This window comes from Oncorhynchus nerka, linkage group LG20 (genome assembly GCF_034236695.1).
Source record: "Oncorhynchus nerka isolate Pitt River linkage group LG20, Oner_Uvic_2.0, whole genome shotgun sequence".
Taxonomy (NCBI): Eukaryota; Metazoa; Chordata; class Actinopteri; order Salmoniformes; family Salmonidae; genus Oncorhynchus; species Oncorhynchus nerka.
In genome coordinates this window covers 84,345,362-84,366,525 of record NC_088415.1, presented here as the reverse complement: position 1 = coordinate 84,366,525, position 21,164 = coordinate 84,345,362, and positions in this window count along the sequence as shown.

The window sequence follows — 21,164 nt, the reverse complement described above, 5'->3', positions numbered from 1 at the left end:
GAAGGGTGAATTGAGTTATTGTGCACACACACTTCAGTTATTGCCTAACGAAAATAAGAAAATATAAGAAACAAAAATTTAAATGCAACCATTTCAAAGATTTTACTGAGTTACAGTTTCAATAAGGAAATCAGTCAATTGAAATAAATTAGGCCCTAATCTATGGGTTTCACATGACTGGGAATTCAGATAACTTTTTTTTTTAAAGACAGGGGCGTGGATCAGAAAACCAGTCAGTATCTGGTGTGACCACCATGTATTTGCCTCATGCAGCGCGGCAAATTTCCTTCGCATAGAGTTGATCAGATTGTTGATTGTGGCATGTGGAATGTTGTCTCACTCTTCAATAGCTGTGCGAAGTTGCTGGATATTGGCGGGAACTGGAAAACGCTGTCGTACACATCGATCCAGAGCATCCCATGCTGAAACATGAGCTGATGGTTGCAGATGAATGGCAAGACAATGGGCCTCAGAATCTCATCAAGGTATCTCTGCATTCAAACTGCCATCGATAAAATGCAATTGTCTTCATTGTCTGTAGTTTATGCCTGCCCATACCATAACCCCACCGCCACCATGGGGCACTCTGTTCACAACATTGACATCAGCAAACCACTCGTCCACACGAAGCCATACATGTGGTCTGCGCTTGTGAGACCGGTTGGACGTACTGCCAAATTCGCTAAAATGCTCCCTCAAAACTTTAAAATTGTGTTGTGTGACAAAACTGAACATTTTAGAGTGGTCTTTTGTTGTCCCCAGCACAAGGTGCACCTGTGTAATGATCATGTTTAATAAGCTTCTTGATATACCACACCTGTCGGGTGGATGGATGAACTTAGCACTAATAGGGATGTAAACAAAAGCTTACTGTGCCTATGGAACATTTCTGGGAACATGGGAACAACACTTTACATGTTGCGTTATCTGAGTTAGTATTTGCTTTCGGTCTTGTGATGTTTGCATGCTCTGTGTCTAGTTGTCCAAACCTAGGCTACAAGTTAGGGAAAGCATGCAGTCCAGTGAGCAGCCGATGCTTTTTTTCAATGGCCAGTGACTGCCATCTAGTGGTCAAAAGTACATTGTGAAATTGGGATATTAAAAGGAATTGCAATTGAGACTACTTTAAACCCCTTCATTGCAAAACTGTGTTTTATGCAGATATGATTTATATGAAGTTTTATTTACAATGATGATTTTTAAAATATATTTTATCTTAAAAAATGGTCTTGTTTCAAATTTACAGGGGAGGTCCATTCTCCATTTCCTCCCTGCATTGGCCTTCCTTGCCATTACCACAGGAAGTTACTAAATTATACATGCAGATTACTCATCCTACTGGTTTGGAAATTATACAGCCTAATACAGACAAAAACATGTATGTTCTACTCAATATATTCCCAAATACATGTATTCTTAAATGTTTTATTTTGTTTTTTAGTCTGTGTGCACTGAACTGACATGCATGATTGTTGACGAGCCCTCTGATGTTCAGATGAAGGGAATTAATTAATCTATAACACGCACCACAGCAGCGCTCAATTCCGACAGCGGTGTGTAGCCTACTGTAACTGCTGGCAAAGTAATCAGAGCCTGTCCTTTTAACTCTGTACCTTTCCAGAGGTACTATTTTTTGACGTAATGTTGTTTTTATTTTTAAAAATCAGACAACCCCACAGTAGCACAGTTGACCTATTTACCTAGTCGGCTTGTTGTGTTCTATGCGAGATAAATATTCCTCTCGAAGCGTGTTAGAGAGCCATAGGGGGGAAATTTACTCAGACAAGTAGTCAATGCACAACTATTCTTAATGCGATAGCTGGTAAACACGTTTGAAAGCAGTTTTGGCCTTTGTTAAAAAAAAAGGGGGGGGGGGGGCAGTTTTACATTGCTACCACGTTAATTTCTTTAAAAATTCAATTGCACGTGGCATCATTTGACAAATGCCGTTTTTACATCCTGAGTTTCAAGCATGGTTTAGGCACAGCTGCGCAACAGAGCCCTTAAAGAGGTAATGTCACCTTTAAAAGGTCATTACATACCTGGTAATAGAAACCAAAAAAAATCTGACAAGTAGCAACAGAAACATTTATTTAATTTCCAATTTCTAATTGATCATGATAACATTCAACACTCAAAATTATTTCAATTTAGATTATCTACTTTTTCTACTGTTAAATGTTATGATATTCTTGCACCCAAAGACTACTGGGTCGATGATAGTTAAACTGGTCCTAGATGGTTGTTCCCTACTGGGTCCAGGATAGTAACACTGGTCCTAGATGGTTGTTCCCTACTGGGTCCAGGATAGTTACACTGGTCCTAGATGGTTGTTCCCTACTGGGACCAGGATAGTTACACTGGTCCTAGATGGTTGTTCCCTACTGGGTCCAGGATAGTTATACTGGTCCTAGATGGTTGTTCCCTACTGGGTCCAGGATAGTTATACTGGTCCTAGATGGTTGTTCCCTACTGGGTCCAGGATAGTTACACTGGTCTTAGATGGTTGTTCCCTACTGGGTCCAGGATAGTTACACTGGTCCTAGATGGTTGTTCCCTACTGGGTCCAGGATAGTTATACTGGTCCTAGATGGTTGTTCCCTACTGGGACCAGGATAGTTACACTGGTCCTAGATGGTTGTTCCCTACTGGGTCCAGGAAAGTAACACTGGTCCTAGATGGTTGTTCCCTACTGGGTCCAGGATAGTTACACTGGTCCTAGATGGTTGTTCCCTACTGGGACCAGGATAGTTACACTGGTCCTAGATGGTTGTTCCCTACTGGGTCCAGGATAGTTATACTGGTCCTAGATGGTTGTTCCCTACTGGGTCCAGGATAGTTATACTGGTCCTAGATGGTTGTTCCCTACTGGGTCCAGGATAGTTACACTGGTCTTAGATGGTTGTTCCCTACTGGGTCCAGGATAGTTACACTGGTCCTAGATGGTTGTTCCCTACTGGGTCCAGGATAGTAACACTGGTCCTAGATGGTTGTTCCCTACTGGGTCCAGGATAGTTACACTGGTCCTAGATGGTTGTTCCCTACTGGGTCCAGGATAGTTACACTGGTCCTAGATGGTTGTTCCCTACTGGGTCCAGGATAGTTACACTGGTCCTAGGTGGTTGTTCCCTACTGGGTCCAGGATAGTTACACTGGTCCTAGGTGGTTGTTCCCTACTGGGTCCAGGATAGTTACACTGGTCCTAGATGGTTGTTCCCTACTGGGTCCAGGATAGTTACACTGGTCCTAGATGGTTGTTCCCTACTGGGTCCAGGATAGTTACACTGGTCCTAGATGGTTGTTCCCTACTGGGTCGAGGATAGTTATACTGGTCCTAGATGGTTGTTCCCTACTGGGTCCAGGATAGTAACACTGGTCCTAGATGGTTGTTCCCTACTGGGTCCAGGATAGTTATACTGGTCCTAGATGGTTGTTCCCTACTGGGACCAGGATAGTTACACTGGTCCTAGATGGTTGTTCCCTACTGGGTCCAGGATAGTTACACTGGTCCTAGATGGTTGTTCCCTACTGGGTCCAGGATAGTTATACTGGTTGTTACGGATACAAGTATCCTGTGTGTGTGTGTTTCTTTTCTCTCCTTCTCCCCTCACAGGTGAAAATCATCACTCCCCAATCAGTCACCAATCATAAGACACACCTCCTCCTGTTTCCTACCCAATCACAGTTCCTTTCCCTTTGTTTAAAAACCCTGTCAGTTGTTTGCTGTGGAGCTCAATCTCTCTGTAAATGCCATGTCTGTAGAGCTCTCTTTTTCACTCTCTTTATGTATTGAGCCATCTTTTGTTTGAGCACCTCCATATCACTTTGTCCTCACCAGTGAGTATTGTTTTTGGTTATGGTGTTTGTTTGCTGGTGGGAAAATGGGGAACCAAGACAAGTCGCCCATGGGCATACACTACCTGTAGGTAAACTTTGTTAAATACCCTAGTTAGAACTGGGTGGACCACCCACTATTTTTGGTTAGTTAGTTAGCTGTTGAAATAGGCTAGTCTAGCTTAGGGGTGTTTTTGAATACTTATTATTTATTTCCTTGGGTCCAGCTCAGCCCCTTTTCCTGCTCCCCCCATTACCGTGCATTTCCAATAAACCCTGAGTTTGACGGTAGATTTCAGTAGTCGTGGTTATTTCGTTCTCACTTTTACTTTGTCACTATTATAAATTGCATGAGTTATGTTACGGGTCTCGTTACCATCCCCCCCCCTAGACTGTCGGACCAAAAGGGATTCGTAATACTGGTCCTAGATGGTTGTTCCCTACTGGGTCCAGGATAGTTACACTGGTCCTAGATGGTTGTTCCCTACTGGGTCCAGGATAGTTACACTGATCCTAGATGGTTGTTCCCTACTGGGTCCAGGATAGTTAAACTGGTCCTAGATGGTTGTTCCCTACTGGGTCCAGGATAGTTACACTGGTCCTAGATGGTTGTTCCCTACTGGGTCCAGGATAGTTACACTGGTCCTAGATGGTTGTTCCCTACTGGGTCCAGGATAGCTACACTGGTCCTAGATGGTTGTTCCCTACTGGGTCCAGGATAGCTACACTGGTCCTAGATGGTTGTTCCCTACTGGGTCCAGGATAGCTACACTGGTCCTAGATGGTTGTTCCCTACTGGTTCCAGGATAGCTACACTGGTCCTAGATGGTTGTTCCCTACTGGGACCAGGATAGCTACACTGGTCCTAGATGGTTGGTCCCTACTAGGACCAGGATAATTACACTGGTCCTAGATGGTTGGTCCCTACTAGGACCAGGATAATTACACTGGTCCTAGATGGTTGTTCCCTACTGGGTCCAGGATAGTTACACTGGTCCTAGATGGTTGTTCCTGTCCAATACTGGGTCCAGGATAGTAACACTAATGCTAGATCGTTGTCTGAGATCAGTGATGGGTAACTGGCGGCCAGCTGTTTTTCTCTTGTTACGTCAGTCACTGATGGGCTAGCTGACTATGTTAGCTTACATTTTTTAGATTGCTAAATTAGTTTAGCGGCCAGCTATCTAAACTTGTTATCATGGTTGAATTACCGGGCCAGGGAGGCCCCATTAATTTTTTGTCAGTCTCACTCGTATTACAGACTGCAAATATTTCTCTCCAACATATGGCAAAATGTGTAGATTTGAGGGGAAATTAGCTGTAAAACTGCAAAGTCTTCTCACCGTCCCATGGCAAAGTGTATATAATAATAATAACAATCAGGATGTTGTGTCCAATGGGGTGAATGCAGATTTTATAGCCACTATTCTTCATCAGTTGGGTTACAGGTGATAATGCTTATTGCTAATAGCACATCTGATAATATAGACCATGCATAGGCTATATCCAATATGTTCAAATAATTTGAGCATAATTTTTATCAGTATGTTATTAGGCCCATTTTTGGAGGTGGTAATTATAGCTTAGATGGTGTCAGCGTGAACTTATTTTAATTCATTTTGGAATATGTCCTTTTAACAAGTCACCAGAACTGAGCTTCTCAGTCCTTCTACTTAAACATTCTCCCGGGGGAGGACCCTGGACCCCCTAATCAAGGGGACTGGAATCAGTCACACTCGCAGTTTAAAACATGCACAAAATGGTCCTCTTTACCTAAAAGCATAATGGTCATGACTTTCTTACAGTACCAGTCAAAAGTTTGGACACACCTGCTCATTCAAGGGTTTTTCTTGATTTTTACTATTTTCTACATTGTCAAATAATAGTTAAGACATCAAAACTATGAAATAACCCATATGGAATCATGTCGTAACCAAAAGTGTTAAACAATTCAAAATATATTTTCTATTTGAGATGCTTCAAAGTAGCCACCCTTTGCCTTGATGACAGCTTTGCACACTATTGGCATTCTCTCAACCAGCTTCATGAGGTAGTCACCTGGACTGCATTTCAATTAACAGGAGTTCCTTGTTAAGTTAATTTGTGGAATTTCTTTCCTTAATGCGTTTGAGCCAATCAGTTGTGTTGTGACAAGGTATGGGTGGTATACAGAAGATAGCCCTATTTGGTAAAATACCAAGTCCTGAAGGCACTGTAATCACTATTGGTAAGGTATTGATAATATCATTGACAATATAAACATTAGAATAACGCAATCATAATCAGTTGACTGTTCCTTCATTGAGTGTTCGTTAATCTATCCTACACAGTCGTTAATCCAGCTCCCATTTCTAAAACACCCCTTTTATCTATGATGGTTGTTGGAACTTTGTTTTTTTTAAACATTGGATCTAATCTTTAACCAAGGTTATGGAATGAAAATCCTTCATGGTGGGTTAACTTAGTTGTCATACAAGCTATTAACAAAGGTGTTGGCACGGAAAAACGCTGTAAACATTTTGCTTTTGATTGGGCGCACACACACACGTGGTGTAAAGTACTTAAGTAGTACTATAAAGTGTTTTTACTTAAGTACTTTTTGGGGGTATTTGTACTTCACTATTTATATTTTTTATTACTTTTACTTCACTACATTCAATAAGAAAATATTTTACTTTATACTCCATACATTTTCCTTGATACCCAAAAGTACTCGTCACATTTTGAATGCTTAGCAGGACAGGAAAATAGCCAAATTCACACACTTATCAACCGAACGTTCCTGGTCATTCCTACTGCCTCTGATCTCGCAGACTCACTAAACACACATGCTTAGTTTGTAAATGATGTCTGAGTGTTGCCATGTGCCCCTGGCTTTCCGTTTTAAAAAACGAGAAAATGGTGCCATCTGGTTCAAAGGATCGTACCCTTTTTTTTCTTCCAATTTTCTCCTAAAATGACATTCTCAAATCTAACTGCCTGAAGCTCAGGACCTGAAGCAAGGATATGCATATTCTTGATACCATTTGAAAGGAAACACTTTGAAGTTTGTGGAGATTTTAAATTAATGTAGGATAATGTAACAAATTAGATCTGGTAAAAGACAATACAAACAAAAAACAATGCATATTTAAAAATTAATTTAATTTATCTTTGAAATGCAAGACAAAGACCTACTTTCAGATAGCAGTCTGTGTAATTTATATTTTGGCCAGCAGACGGCAGCAGTGTGTGTGCAAAGTTTCAGACAGATCCAGTGAATTACATTACTGCACAAAATTTTGTATCAAGTCTGCCAGGAGTTTACCCAAATGTGTGGAATTGGTCAAGTGATACATTTTGAAGTACATAGCTATGGTAATAAAACATGTAAGTTTACACACACCCAGGAATGTCATACATGATGGATCAATAGATTATACACTAACTTTCACACTTCTAGACGGCGGGGTGGGTGTGCAGCCAGAGACAGCAGTGGGGTCAAACTGTAGACCTCATTTCCTACATTTGAACATTTTTTTTCAAACAAAACTGCTACATTTAATCTCTGGGACCCTCAGCGGTGAATGTATCAAACCAGTTGCCGTGATGAGTGTTTTGTTGTTGTGCACTCTCCTCAAACAATAGCAAGGTATTTTTTTCACTGTAATAGCTACTGTTAATTGGACACTGCAGTTAGACTAACAAGAATTTAAGCTTTCTGCCCATATAAGACATGTCTATGTCCCGGAAAGTTGGCTGTTGTATACAACACCATTCTAGTCACATTAGCGCACGTTAGCAACAACCATCCCGGTTTAGGGACACCCATCTCGTACGTAGAGGTTAATAGAAGGAACTTGAAATTATTTATACTCTTACTTTTGATACTTAAGTATATTTTAAACCAAATACTTTTAGACTTACTCAAGTAGATTTTTCTGTGACTTTTACTTGAGTCATTTTCTATTAAGGTATTTTTACTTTTTCTCAAGTATGACAATTGGGTACATTTAGCACCTGGGTTGTCATACAAGCTATTAACAAAGGTGTGGGCATGGAAACACACGCTCGCACAGGCACACCTTTCGCTGTTATCACTCTCCCCTTAAGCTTTCTCCAGTATGCCGTGTGTTCAGCTGCATGTCACAGACTTCCACCTACTGTTTATTTGAATGATAATGCCAGGGACGCTGGTGTTTGGAGGATATATTGACTGACACGGGTGTTTCGTCTCGGGCTGGCAAACTGTGTCAATATATCCTCCAAACACCGGCTTCGAAGGCATTATGAATTTACGTCACACAGACTTCCATGTACTATATCCCCTAGAACCAGGCACTAGCATCACCCCTTCATCTCTGTGGCTTGTGAGACCATCAATCGGAGATCGACTTAAGTTCCCATCACAGGATTCTTTGTTGCTGTATTAATCCCTGACTATAGACCATGATTCGTCATTGAATTGAAGTAATATGGTATATCTTGTACCATTGTAGCAAAAGTTAATTTATTTCTGTTAAATTCGTTGACTGAATGTGTTTAATGACTAAATCAACAGTAAATGTAAAATATTTACAATAGCTTTTTTGTCACCTAGTGAACGCCTCAAATCAAATCAAATTTTATTTGTCACATACACATGGTTAGCAGATGTTAATGCGAGTGTAGCGAAATGCTTGTGCTTCTAGTTCCGACAATGCAGTGATAACCAACAAGTAATCTAACTAACAATTCCAAAACTACTGTCTTATACACAGTGTAAGGGGATAAGGAATATGTACATAAGGATATATGAATGAGTGATGGTACAGAGCAGCATACAGTAGATGGTATCGAGTACAGTATATACATATGAGATGAGTATGTAGACAAAGTAAACAAAGTGGCATAGTTAAAGTGGCTAGTGACATAAGAATGCAGTCGATGATCTAGAGTACAGTATATACATATGCATATGAGATGAATAATGTAGGGTAAGTAACATTATATAAGGTAGCATTGTTTAAAGTGGCTAGTGATATATTTACATCATTTCCCATCAATTCCCATTATTAAAGTGGCTGGAGTTGGGTCAGTGTCAATGACAGTGTGTTGGCAGCAGCCACTCAATGTTAGTGATTGCTGTTTAACAGTCTGATGGCCTTGAGATAGAAGCTGTTTTTCAGTCTCTCGGTCCCAGCTTTGATGCACCTGTACTGACCTCGCCTTCTGGATGATAGCGGGGTGAACAGGCAGTGGTTCGGTGGTTGATGTCCTTGATGATCTTTATGGCCTTCCTGTAACATCGGGTGGTGTAGGTGTCCTGGAGGGCAGGTAGTTTGCCCCCGGTGATGCGTTGTGCAGACCTCACTACCCTCTGGAGAGCCTTACGGTTGAGGGCGGAGCCGTTGCCGTACCAGGCGGTGATACAGCCCGCCAGGATGCTCTCGATTGTGCATCTGTAGAAGTTTGTGAGTGCTTTTGGTGACAAGCCGAATTTCTTCAGCCTCCTGAGGTTGAAGAGGCGCTGCTGCGCCTTCTTCACGACGCTGTCAGTGTGAGTGGACCAATTCAGTTTGTCTGTGATGTGTATGCCGAGGAACTTAACTTGCTACCCTCTCCACTACTGATCCATCGATGTGGATAGGGGGGTGTTCCCTCTGCTGTTTCCTGAAGTCCACAATCATCTCCTTAGTTTTGTTGACGTTGAGTGTGAGGTTATTTTCCTGACACCACACTCCGTTTACACACGCCTGTGTAAATGCAGCTCTGCAGTACAGCACCCAGTAACTGTTGGAAAACCCAGATTTTTAGGATATATATTTTTATTCACAATTTCTTACTGGAAATAAATTATAGGAAAGTGCAGATTAAAATGGAAATATTAAACTGTAAAACTGTTTTGTGTGTGAGAGTGTATTTCTTGGTTTTCAGTCTTAGTACCTACCATGGCCATTTAAAAAAAAAAGATTCATAGTACATGCCAACCAGACATTGAGTACTCAAACATTTAACGTGCTAGTTACATACCCATTCTCAATGTTGATCCAGTGAAACCTGTTAAGGTGGTTGGTAGTAGGGCGTCAATTGAACACATTCATTTAAAGCAAATACCTCAAGCTGGCTAAGGAGGCACATGCACATTCTCCATGCCCAATTGCCTATACAGCACAATAAAACTAGTTGAGGAGTAATGCAGTAGCCTAGTGTATCAATGAGCAGAACATTGGAATGTCAATGTTGACAATAGCTCAAACTTAATCATGATAAACACACCCGTTTTCCAAACTGTCCGTTCAATGACACCAGTTGATGGGTGCAACGGCATTGAATCAATGGAAGGTATAGCCACCATGATGATGTCAATGTGGACGGTATCTCAAGTCGGGTGTGAAGCAGACAATCCCTGAGAGAAATCCATTGCTGTATGGTCACTACCATGACGTCATATCTACTGTATCACGAGGCACTAGTCCCAAATGGAACCCTATATGGGCCCTGGTTAAAAAGAGGTGAACTTTATAAGGAATAGAGTGCCATTTGGGATGCTGACACTGTCTCTGATCTGATCTCAGACCAGATTGAATGGATTCTTAGCAGCTCCCGTGGGAAAGCAATGTGTCTGTTCCTCTCTCTAACTCCATCTAACTATATCGGCAGAATGACTTATCCTATCAAGGCTAATTTAAATGGTGACCTACAGTGCATTCGGGAATTATTCAGACCCTTATTCTAAAATTGATTAAATTGTTTTTCCCCCCTCATCAATCTACATACTAGCCCATAATGACTAAACAAAAACAGGTTTGTATTTTTGTTTTTCAAATGTATTAAAAATACAAGACTGAAATATCACATTTATTCAGACCCTTTACTCAGTACTTTGTTGAATCACTGTTGGCAGCGATTACAGCCTCAAGTCTTCTTGGGTATGATGCTACAAGCTTGGCACACCTGTATTTGGGGAGTTCCTCCCATTCTACTCTGCAGATACTCTCAAGCTCTGTCAGGTTGGATGGGGAGCGTTGCTGCACAGCTATTTTCAGGTCTCCCCAGAGATGTTCAATCGGGTTCAAGTCCAGGCTCTGGCTGGGCCACTCAAGGACATTCAGAGACTTGTCCCGAAGGCACACCATCTTGGCTGTGTGCTTAGGGTCATTGTCCTGTTGGAAGGTGAACCTTCGCCCCAGTCTGAGGTCGTGAGCGCTCTGGAGCAGGTTTTCATCAAGGACCTCTCTGTACTTTGCTCCATTAATCTTTTCCTCAGTCCTGACTAGTCTCCCAGTCCCAGTTGCTGAAAAACATCCCCACAGCATGATGCTCCCACCACTATACTTCACCGTGGGGATGGTTCTCATTGTCTGAGCGTTCTTTAGGTGCCTTTTGGCAAACTCCAAGTGGGCTGTCATGTGCTTTCTACTGAGGGGTTTCCGTCTGGCCACTCTACCATAAAGACCTGATTGGTGGAGTGCTGCAGAGATCTGGAAGGTTCTCCCATCTCCAAGGAGGAACTCTAGATCTCTGGCAGAGTGACCATTGGGTTCTTGTCCACCTCCCTGACCAAGGCCCTTCTCCCCCGATTGCTCAGTTTGGCCGGGCGGCCAGCCCTAAGAAGAATCTTGGTGGTTCCAAACATCTTCCATTTAAGAATGATGGAGGCCACTGTGTTCTTGGGGACCTTCAATCCTGCAGAAATGCTTTGGTACCCTTCCCCAGATTTCCGGTCACAACTTGCAGACTTGTTTACGTGTTGCTGTGTGTTTTGTTGCCAACCTTACTTTGCTACCTGACAACTTTACAGTTTTAACTTTTTAATTACCGTTTATATTTTTGGTTTTTCCCCTCACTGAACTTTTTTTTTTTTCATTCAACTTTTTCACTCCGGATGCTTTCTGGACATGGTTCGTCAGGACCTCCAACAGCCGAAGCTAAGTAGTAACATTAACATGATGCCTTCTAATTGCAGTCGCTGTACTCATAATATACAGGAGAACGATCGCCTTACGGCGAGGATAGCTGTCTCTGGACCTACTCACTGTCACAGTCATACTCTGGACCTAGTTTTGTCCCATGGCATGAATGTTGTGGATCTTAATGTTTTTCCTCAATCCTGGACTATCGGACCACCATTTTATTACATTTGCAATTGCAACAAATAATCTGCTCAGACCCCAACCAAGGAGCATCAAAAGTCGTGCTATAAATTTACAGACAACACAAAGATTCCTTGATGCCCTTCCAGACTCCCTCTGTCTACCCAAGGACGCCAGAGGACAAAAATCAGTTAACCACCTAAGGAACTCAATTTAACCTTGCGCAATACCCTAGATGCAGTTGCATTCCTAAAAACTAAAAACATTTCTCATAAGAAACTAGCTCCCTGGTATACAGAAAATTGGAACGGAAATGGCGCCACACCAAACTGGAAGTCTTCCGACTAGCTTGGAAAGACAGTACCGTGCAGTATCGAAGAGCCCTTACTGCTGCTCGATCATCCTATTTTTCCAACTTAATTGAGGAAAATAAGAACAATCCGAAATTTATTTTTGATACTGTCGCAAAGCTAACTAAAAAGCAGCATTCCCCAAGAGAGGATGGCTTTCACTTCAGCAGTAATAAATTCATGAACTTCTTTGAGGAAAAGATCATGATTATTAGAAAGCAAATTACGGACTCCTCTTTAAATCTGCGTATTCCTTCAAAGCTCAGTTGTCCTGAGTCTGCACAACTCTGCCAGGATCTAGGATCAAGAGAGAGCCTCAAGTCTTTTAGTACTATATCTCTTGACACAATGATGAAAATAATCATGGCCTCTAAACCTTCAAGCTGCATACTGGACCCTATTCCAACTAAACTACTGAAAGAGCTGCTTCCTGTGCTTGGCCCTCCTATGTTGAACATAATAAACGGCTCTCTATCCACCGGATGTGTACCAAACTCACTAAAAGTGGCAGTAATAAAGCCTCTCTTGAAAAAGCCAAACCTTGACCCAGAAAATATAAAAAACTATCGGCCTATATCGAATCTTCCATTCCTCTCAAAATGTTTAGAAAAGGCTGTTGCGCAGCAACTCACTGCCTTCCTGAAGACAAACAATGTATACGAAATGCTTCAGTCTGGTTTTAGACCCCATCATAGCACTGAGACTGCACTTGTGAAGGTCGTAAATGACCTTTTAATGGCATCAGACCGAGGCTTTGCATCTGTCCTCGTGCTCCTAGACCTTAGTGCTGCTTTTGATACCATCGATCACCACATTCTTTTGGAGAGCTTGGAAACCCAAATTGGTCTACATGGACAAGTTCTGGCCTGGTTTAGATCTTATCTGTCGGAAAGATATCAGTTTGTCTCTGTGAATGGTTTGTCCTCTGACAAATCAACTGTAAATTTCAGTGTTCCTCAAGGTTCTGTTTTAGGACCACTATTGTTTTAACTATATATATATATTTTACCTTTTGGGGATGTCATTCGAAAACACAATGTTAACTTTCACTGCTATGCGGATGACACACAGCTGTACATTTCAATGAAACATGGTGAAGCCCCAAAATTGCCCTCGCTAGAAGCCTGTGTTTCAGAAATAAGTAAGTGGATGGCTGCAAACTTTCTACTTTTAAACTCGGACAAAACAGATGCTTGTTCTAGGTCCCGAGAAACAAAGATCTTCTGTTGAATCTGACAATTAATCTTAATGGTTGTACAGTCGTCTCAAATAAAACTGAAGGACCTCGGTGTTCTCTCTTTTGACGAACATATCAAGACTGTTTCAAGGACAGCTTTTTTCCATCTACGTAACATTGCAAAAATCTGAAACTTTCTGTCCAAAAATGATGCAGAAAAATTAATCCATGCTTTTGTTACTTCTAGGTTAGACTACTGCAATGCTCTACTTTCCAGCTACCCGGATAAAGCACCAAATAAACTTCAGTTAGTGCTAAATACGGCTGCTAGAATCCTGACTAAAACCAACATTTTTTTAATCATATTACTCCAGTGCTAGCCTCCCTACACTGGCTTCCTGTCAAGGCAAGGGCTGATTTCAAGGTTTTACTGCTAACCTATAAAGCATTACATGAGCTTGCTCCTACCTATCTCTCTGATTTGGTCCTGCCGTACATACCTACATGTAGGCTACGGTCACAAGACGCAGGCCTCCTAATTGTCCCTAGAATACTTTTTTTTTTTTTTGTGAATTTTACCCCTTTTCTCTCCAATTTCGTGGTATCCAATTGTTTTTAGTAGCTACTATCTTGTCTCATCGCTACAACTCCCGTACGGGCTCAGGAGAGACGAAGGTTGAAAGTCATGTGTCCTCCGATACACAACCCAACCAAGCCGCACTGCTTCTTAACACAGCGCCATCCAACCCGGAAGCCAGCCGCACCAATGTGTCGGAGGAAACACCGTGCACCTGGCAACCTTGGTTAGCGCGCACAACTCTCGACTTGCCACAGGAGTCGCTGGTGCGCGATGAGACAATGATTTCCCTACCGGCCAAACCCTCCCTAACCCGGACGACGCTAGGCCAATTGTACGTCGCCCCACAGACCTCCCGGTCGCGGCCGGTTACGACAGAGCCTGGGCACGAACCCAGAGTCTCTGGTGGCACAGCAGTACAGCGCCCTTAACCACTGCGCCACCCGGGAGGCTGTCCCTACAATTTCTAAGCAAACAGCTGGAGGCGGGGCTTTCTCCTATAGAGCTCCGTTTTTATGGAATGGTCTGCCTCCCCATGTGAGAGACGCAAACTCTGTCTCAAACTTTAAGTCTTTACTGAAGACTCATCTCTTCAGTGTGTCATATGATTGAGAGTAGTCTGGCCCAGGAGTGTGAAGGTGAACGGAATGGCTCTGGAGCAACGAACCGCCCTTGCTGTCTCTGACTGGCCGGTTCCCCTCTTTCCACTGGAATTCTCTGCCTCTAACTCTATTACAGGGGCTGAGTCACTGGCTTACTGGTGCTCTTCCATGCCATCCCTAGGAGGGGTGTGTCACTGATGTGATCTTCCTGTCTGGGTTGGCTCCCCCCCTTGGGTTGTGCCGTGGCGGAGATCTTTGTGGGCTATACTCGGCCTTGTCTCAGGATGGTAAGTTGGTGGTTGAAGATATCCCTCTAGTGGTGTGAGGGCTGTGCTTTGGCAAAGTGGGTGGGGTTATATCCTTCCTGTTTGGCCTTTTTCGGGGGTGTCATCGGATGGGGCCACAGTGTCTCCTGACCCCTCCTGTCTCAGCCTCCAGTATTTATGCTGTAGTAGTTTAACTGGGGGATAGGGTCAGTTTGTTATATCTGGAGTACTTATCCTGTCTTATCTGGTGTCCTGTGTGAATTTAAGTATGCTCTCTCTAATTCTCTCTTTCTTTCTCTCTCTCGGAAGACCTGAGCCCTAGGACCATGTCTCAGGACTACCTCGCATGATGACTCCTTGCTGTCCCCAGTCCACCTGCCCGTGCTGCTGCTCCAGTTTCAACTGTTCTGCCTGTGATTATTATTATTTGACCATGCTGGTCATTTATGAATATTTGAACATCTTGGCCATGTTCTGTTATAATCTCCACTCAGCACAGCCAGAAGAGGACTGGCCACCCCTCATAGCCTGGTTCCTCTCTAGGTTTCTTCCTAGTTTTTGGCCTTTCTAGGGTGTTTTTCCTAGCCACCGTGCTTCTACACCTGCATTGCTTGCTGTTTGGGGTTTTAGGCTGGGTTTCTGTACAGCACTTTGAGATATCAGCTGATGTACGAAGGGCTATATACAGTGCCTTGCGAAAGTATTCGGCCCCCTTGAACTTTGCGACCTTTTGCCACAATTCAGGCTTCAAACATAAAGATATAAAACTGTATTTTTTTGTGAAGAATCAACAAGTGGGACACAATCATGAAGTGGAACGACATTTATTGGATATTTCAAACTTTTTTAACAAATCAAAAACTGAAAAATTGGGCGTGCAAAATTATTCAATTTAATTTACTACAGGTGTACTCCAATCAAGTTGTAAAAACATCTCAAGGATGATCAATGGAAACAGGATGCACATGAGCTCAATTTCGATTCTCTTAGCAAAGGGTCTGAATACTTATGTGAATATGAATTTTATACATTTGCAATCATTTCTAAAAATCTGTTTTTGCTTTGTCATTATAGGATATTGTGTGTAAATTGCTGAGTTTTTTTTAATTCAATCCATTTTAGAATAAGGCTGTAATGTAATAAAATGTCGTTTCATTATCCTTAATGAGTTGTTGCTACCTCAACTCATGTGATTTTTTTAAACATTCTGATTGTTTTTCTATTTTATTTTTTACTTGAACCCACCTCCCCAATGTGTGGGCTTAAACCATTTTTTACATTTATATATAGAACATTTCCTTTAATGTTAAAGTGATTGCCACTTACGTAAACAATGTACGCACACACACACACACAGAGCTGTAAGGGTGATGCTAGTGCCTGGCTCTGGGGGGGAAGGAACAGGTACAATACATGCCTGTATTCTGATTGTCCATCACCACTAATGTAAACACACACCAGCCACAGAGATGTAGGGGTGATGCCAATGCTTGGTCTACAGCATATTTTACATTTATACAAAAGGTGTGTCTAATCCTGAAGGCTGATTGTTTAAAACCGCATTCCAGCCGAGTGTCTATTCCACAAATTACCACTGGCTAAATCTATGACTTTAAAATGCCTATTTACTTTGTTCCATCTGGCTGCGCAATCCACTGTCTCATCAGCCCAGCCAGGCGATTTATAAACTTCATCTCCACTATAAAAAGCATCTAGACATCTCACATTTCTTTTAGACTAACATTTAGTTGTCATCAGAGATTTGTATAAACCTTGATATCTGTTGCAAATGTCGGAGAGACATTGTTTCAATATACAAATTCGATCTCCAGCTGTCCCATAGTAATGAACATGTCGGGAGTCGCAATGAGACAGACGGGCAAGCAGATTTTCTCAGCCAGTCGAAATCATGAATCAGCATAATTTTGAAGGATATATACAAAGAACTATCAACAGAAAACAGGTAAATTAAATGAAATTGTAGATGGTTGACTCTTTCCAGCTTCAGACTGAAGTGATTGTGTTAGCTGTGTTGTTGGCTCCTCTCAACAAGTGTCCTGACGAGAGCTCATTTTCTACACCAGGCGAAATCGCTCATCATTAGCTCATAGTTATGGATATATCCAAATAAATGCCACTAAGAAACAGTTTAAACGCAAATGCAGCTACTGTACTTTGTTATTTTTGCTTCACTGTTTGACGTGACTGTAAGTTAGCCGTAGTTGGCGAGCTAGCAAGCAAGGGATAAGAACGTTGTCAGCCAGTATGGCAATGGAACATTTAGAATAAATGACTGGGTCGCGTCCATAGATACAGAACAAAAAGACTGAACGACTGGGTCGCGTCTATGGCAACCAAACCAATAGAACGAATGACCAAGCCCGCTTGGGTAGTAACTCTAGAATTGTGTCGGGACTATATCTTGAGGAAGGATCAATAGTAGGAATACGTTTTTTATTAAAATATGTATATCAATTATATTATGAATTCTATTATCAATACATTAGCAATAGTGATTACAGAACGTATTCATACCCATTGTCTTATTCCACACTTTGATGTGTTAGGCTACAACTTGAATTCAAACTGGATAACATTTTTTCTCTCACCCATCTACGCACAATACCCCATGATGACAAAGTGAAAACATGTTTATAGAAAAGTTTACGCATTTATTGAAAATGAAATACAGAAATATCTCATTTACATAGCTATTCACACCCCTGAGTCAATACATGTTAGAATCATCTTTGACAGTGAATACAGCTGTGAGTCTTTCTGGGTAAATCTCTAAGAGATTTGCACACCGGGATTATTATTTTTGAAATTCTTCCAAGCTCTATCAAATTAGTTGTTGATCATTGCTAGACAGCCATTTTCAAATCTTGCCATAGATTTTCAAGCCGATATAAGTCAAAACTGTAACTAGGCCACTCAGGAACCGTCAATGTCATCTTGGTAAGCAACTATAGTGTATATTTGGCCTTGTGTTTTAGTTTATTGTCCTGCAGAAAGGTGAATGTCGCACCGTGTCTGTTGGACAGCAGACTGAACCAGTTTTTTCTGTGCTTGGCTTTTTATATAAAAATAAAAAAAACTTCCTAGTCCTTCCCAATCTTTATTTCACTAGGCAAGTCAGTTAAGAACAAATTCTTACCCTAGCCGACACTGGGCCAATGGTGCACCGTCCTATAGGACTCCCAATCACGGCTGGATATGATTCAGCCCGGATTCAAACCAGGAACTGTAGTGACACCTCTCGCACTGAGATGCAGTGCCTTAGACCACTGCGCCCTTGGGTTAATAACTTCGCTACGCTCGAAGGGATATTCAATGTCTGCTTGTTTACATTTTGATCTTTGTGGTTTAATCTGTGTTTGCAATCCACTGCTCGATTGAGGGACCTTGCAGATGATTGTATGTGTGAGGTACAGAGATGAGGTAGTCATTCAAAAATCACGTTAAACACTAATATTGTACACAGAGTGAGTCCATGCAACTTATTATGTGACTTGTTAAGCACATTTTTACTCCTGAACTTTTAGGCTTGCCATATCAAAGGGGTTGAATATTTGACTTGAGACATGTTTTTATACATTTGTAAAAATGTATGTGTAGGCCAGTGAAACAAAATCTCAATTCAATCCAAATTCAGGCTGTAACGCAACAAAAATTGGAAAAAGTCAAAGTCACTTCTTACTGACACTCCAGGAGGAAGTGAAAGCAAGGCACACAATGTACGGAATCCTGTAGCACACAGTCAAACATATGCTGTCATGTGCGCACACGCAGGTGCCGAACGGATTTGGTCAGATCTACAATAAAGATAAAACCAACATTCACTTAATTCCAGGAAGCACTTTTACTCCAGTGTAACATAATACGCCAGGAGTCAGGACGCAGGTGCGGAAGGTGAGTTTAATAAAGAAATGATTCAGAACGTGAGAAAAAACAATATTACCTAATGACTGATGTCAACTCCAGGCTAAATGAAGAGAGAGTAATCACAGAGTAAATGATGACCAGGTGTGTGTAATGATGGACGTTGAGCACCTGAGGGTGGGAGGCAGCAGGAGTAGGCGAGACGGTGGTACACCCTGCCAAAGGTGCTTCAACAAAGTACTGAGTAAAGGGTCTGAATACTTATGTAAATGTGATATTTGTATTTGTTATAAATTTGCTAAAAATTCTAAAAACCTGTTTTTGCTTTATCATTAAGGGGTATTGTGTGTAGATTTAGGGGATTACATTATTTATATATTTTACAATAAGGCTGTAACAACAAAATGTGGAAAAAGTCAAGGGGTCTGAATCCTTTTCGAATGCACTGTATGGTATACGTGTTTGGTCCACAGCCATTGGATTTAAAAATGCTTTGTTATAGACAGAGGCCTGTGATTGGTCAGATACAAGTGTCATATTTTCCTAATAAAACACCATAGTTAAACTGTGCTCAACCAGATATTAGCATTAGCATGTAGATTCCGTAGAGCGAAATGGCTTGCGTTGAGTCCTGGGTTCCCACGGACACAGTAGTATTTTTCCTGAGCCTATGTGACTTAAGATGTGAAATCTGAAAGCACTTGAAGCTAGGATGTCCCTCATACAATTTCATTTTTTCTTCTGACTGTCCATCAACTACTGGCTGATAACCTAAACATCACAGCCACTGACAAAGCACATGCTTGCAATCGTAGCGCAGCAGGAGTGTGTTTTTTCATCACGGGTATCACATTCAGAGATCGATATATAGCCATTCATCTCAAATAATGAATAGATTTTAAAAACAGTTTGTCATAGAGGGACAATATTAATATGAGATGAAAGGCAAGTTCTTGAGGAGTTCAGGAAGCTAAGCTAGAGCTCTGTGAAACATTCACAGCGATGGGGGCAGACGTTTTGATCAAGAGAGACCTTTAGAAAATATGCACATTTTCTCTAACACTAAACATACAGATATGTATTTTACAGTTATAAGGAAGTTGAAATCATATACTTAGTCGTGTTTTATAATCTGATCATGCTATATTTAGAAACCATATAACCTAATTTCAAGCCTTATTCATACACAGTTTTGTTGAATAGGAAATACATCGTATAAAATATTTTATATTTGTACTGTGTACTTGAGCTTGTGTCCTCAAACGTACCTATACCTCAACAATGTATAAACTATGTTTAAGAGAAAGGTGAGATTTTAGCCTTTCTTTGAGTAGGCCTATGCAGCATTACTAGTTATTGTTTATGGCCCTCTCATGATAAATGAAGATTACATTTAACTGGTTAACAAAAGACCCAGCCGCCCAGAACATGACACTAGCCCAGGACAGGACTAGACTAGTAGAACACTGAACATTCATTTTGGTGAGAGAGAGAGAACAGGAAGAATAATAGATGCATGACAGATAGATACTTGAGCATGTGTCATCAAACGTGACTACACAGCAGCAATTTATAACTATGTTTAACAGAAAGCTGAAATTTTAACCTTTGAGTATGCATCATTGCTAGTTATTGTTTATGGCCCTCCCCTGATAAATAATTACTTTTGGGGATTACGTTGATTCCATGTAGTTACATTTAGCTGGTTAACAAAAAGACCCAGCAGCCCAGAACATGACACTCGCCCAGAACAGCACTAGAGTAGTACATCAGGAAAAACACTTAATTGTGGTGAGAGAGAGAATAGGAAGAGGCCTTGACAGTGTGTCTCCTCCCTCTGTTAATAGCTAGCTAATACTAGATGCGTGATAGATAATTTCCTTTGTCTCTACTCTCTTTGTACTAGATGAGTATAATGGTTTCAGATTGAAAGACAGGACTCATCCTTATATAATAATAGATGCATGACAGATAATTTCCTTTGTCTTTACTTTTACTATATGATAGATTACTTTCTCAGGTAGCCTAACCGGAAGGTTGCTGGATCAAATCCCAGACCTGGCAAGGTAAAAAAAAAAAAAATGTTGTTCTGCCACTGAACAAGGCAGTTAACCCAATGTTCCCCGGTAGGCCGCCATTGTAAATAAGAATTTGTTGTTAATAAAAAGATATAGGTACTATAGATGATCTAGGGACATGTTTATGGATTTGATATCGTCAGGGGAAAACCTCTGGTTGAAAATATTGAGGTGGAAGCAAGCACTTCAAGAGTCTTTCACTCCCTCATATGGCTTCCTACCTCCCCGTCTACACACCCCCACAGTGTGTGAGGGCAGGGAGTGAGCAGAGAGCCGTATTCACACGCTCTTGACAGAGTGATGTTGACACACTCAGTTGAACTGGCAGCTGTTGCCGCTGCTGC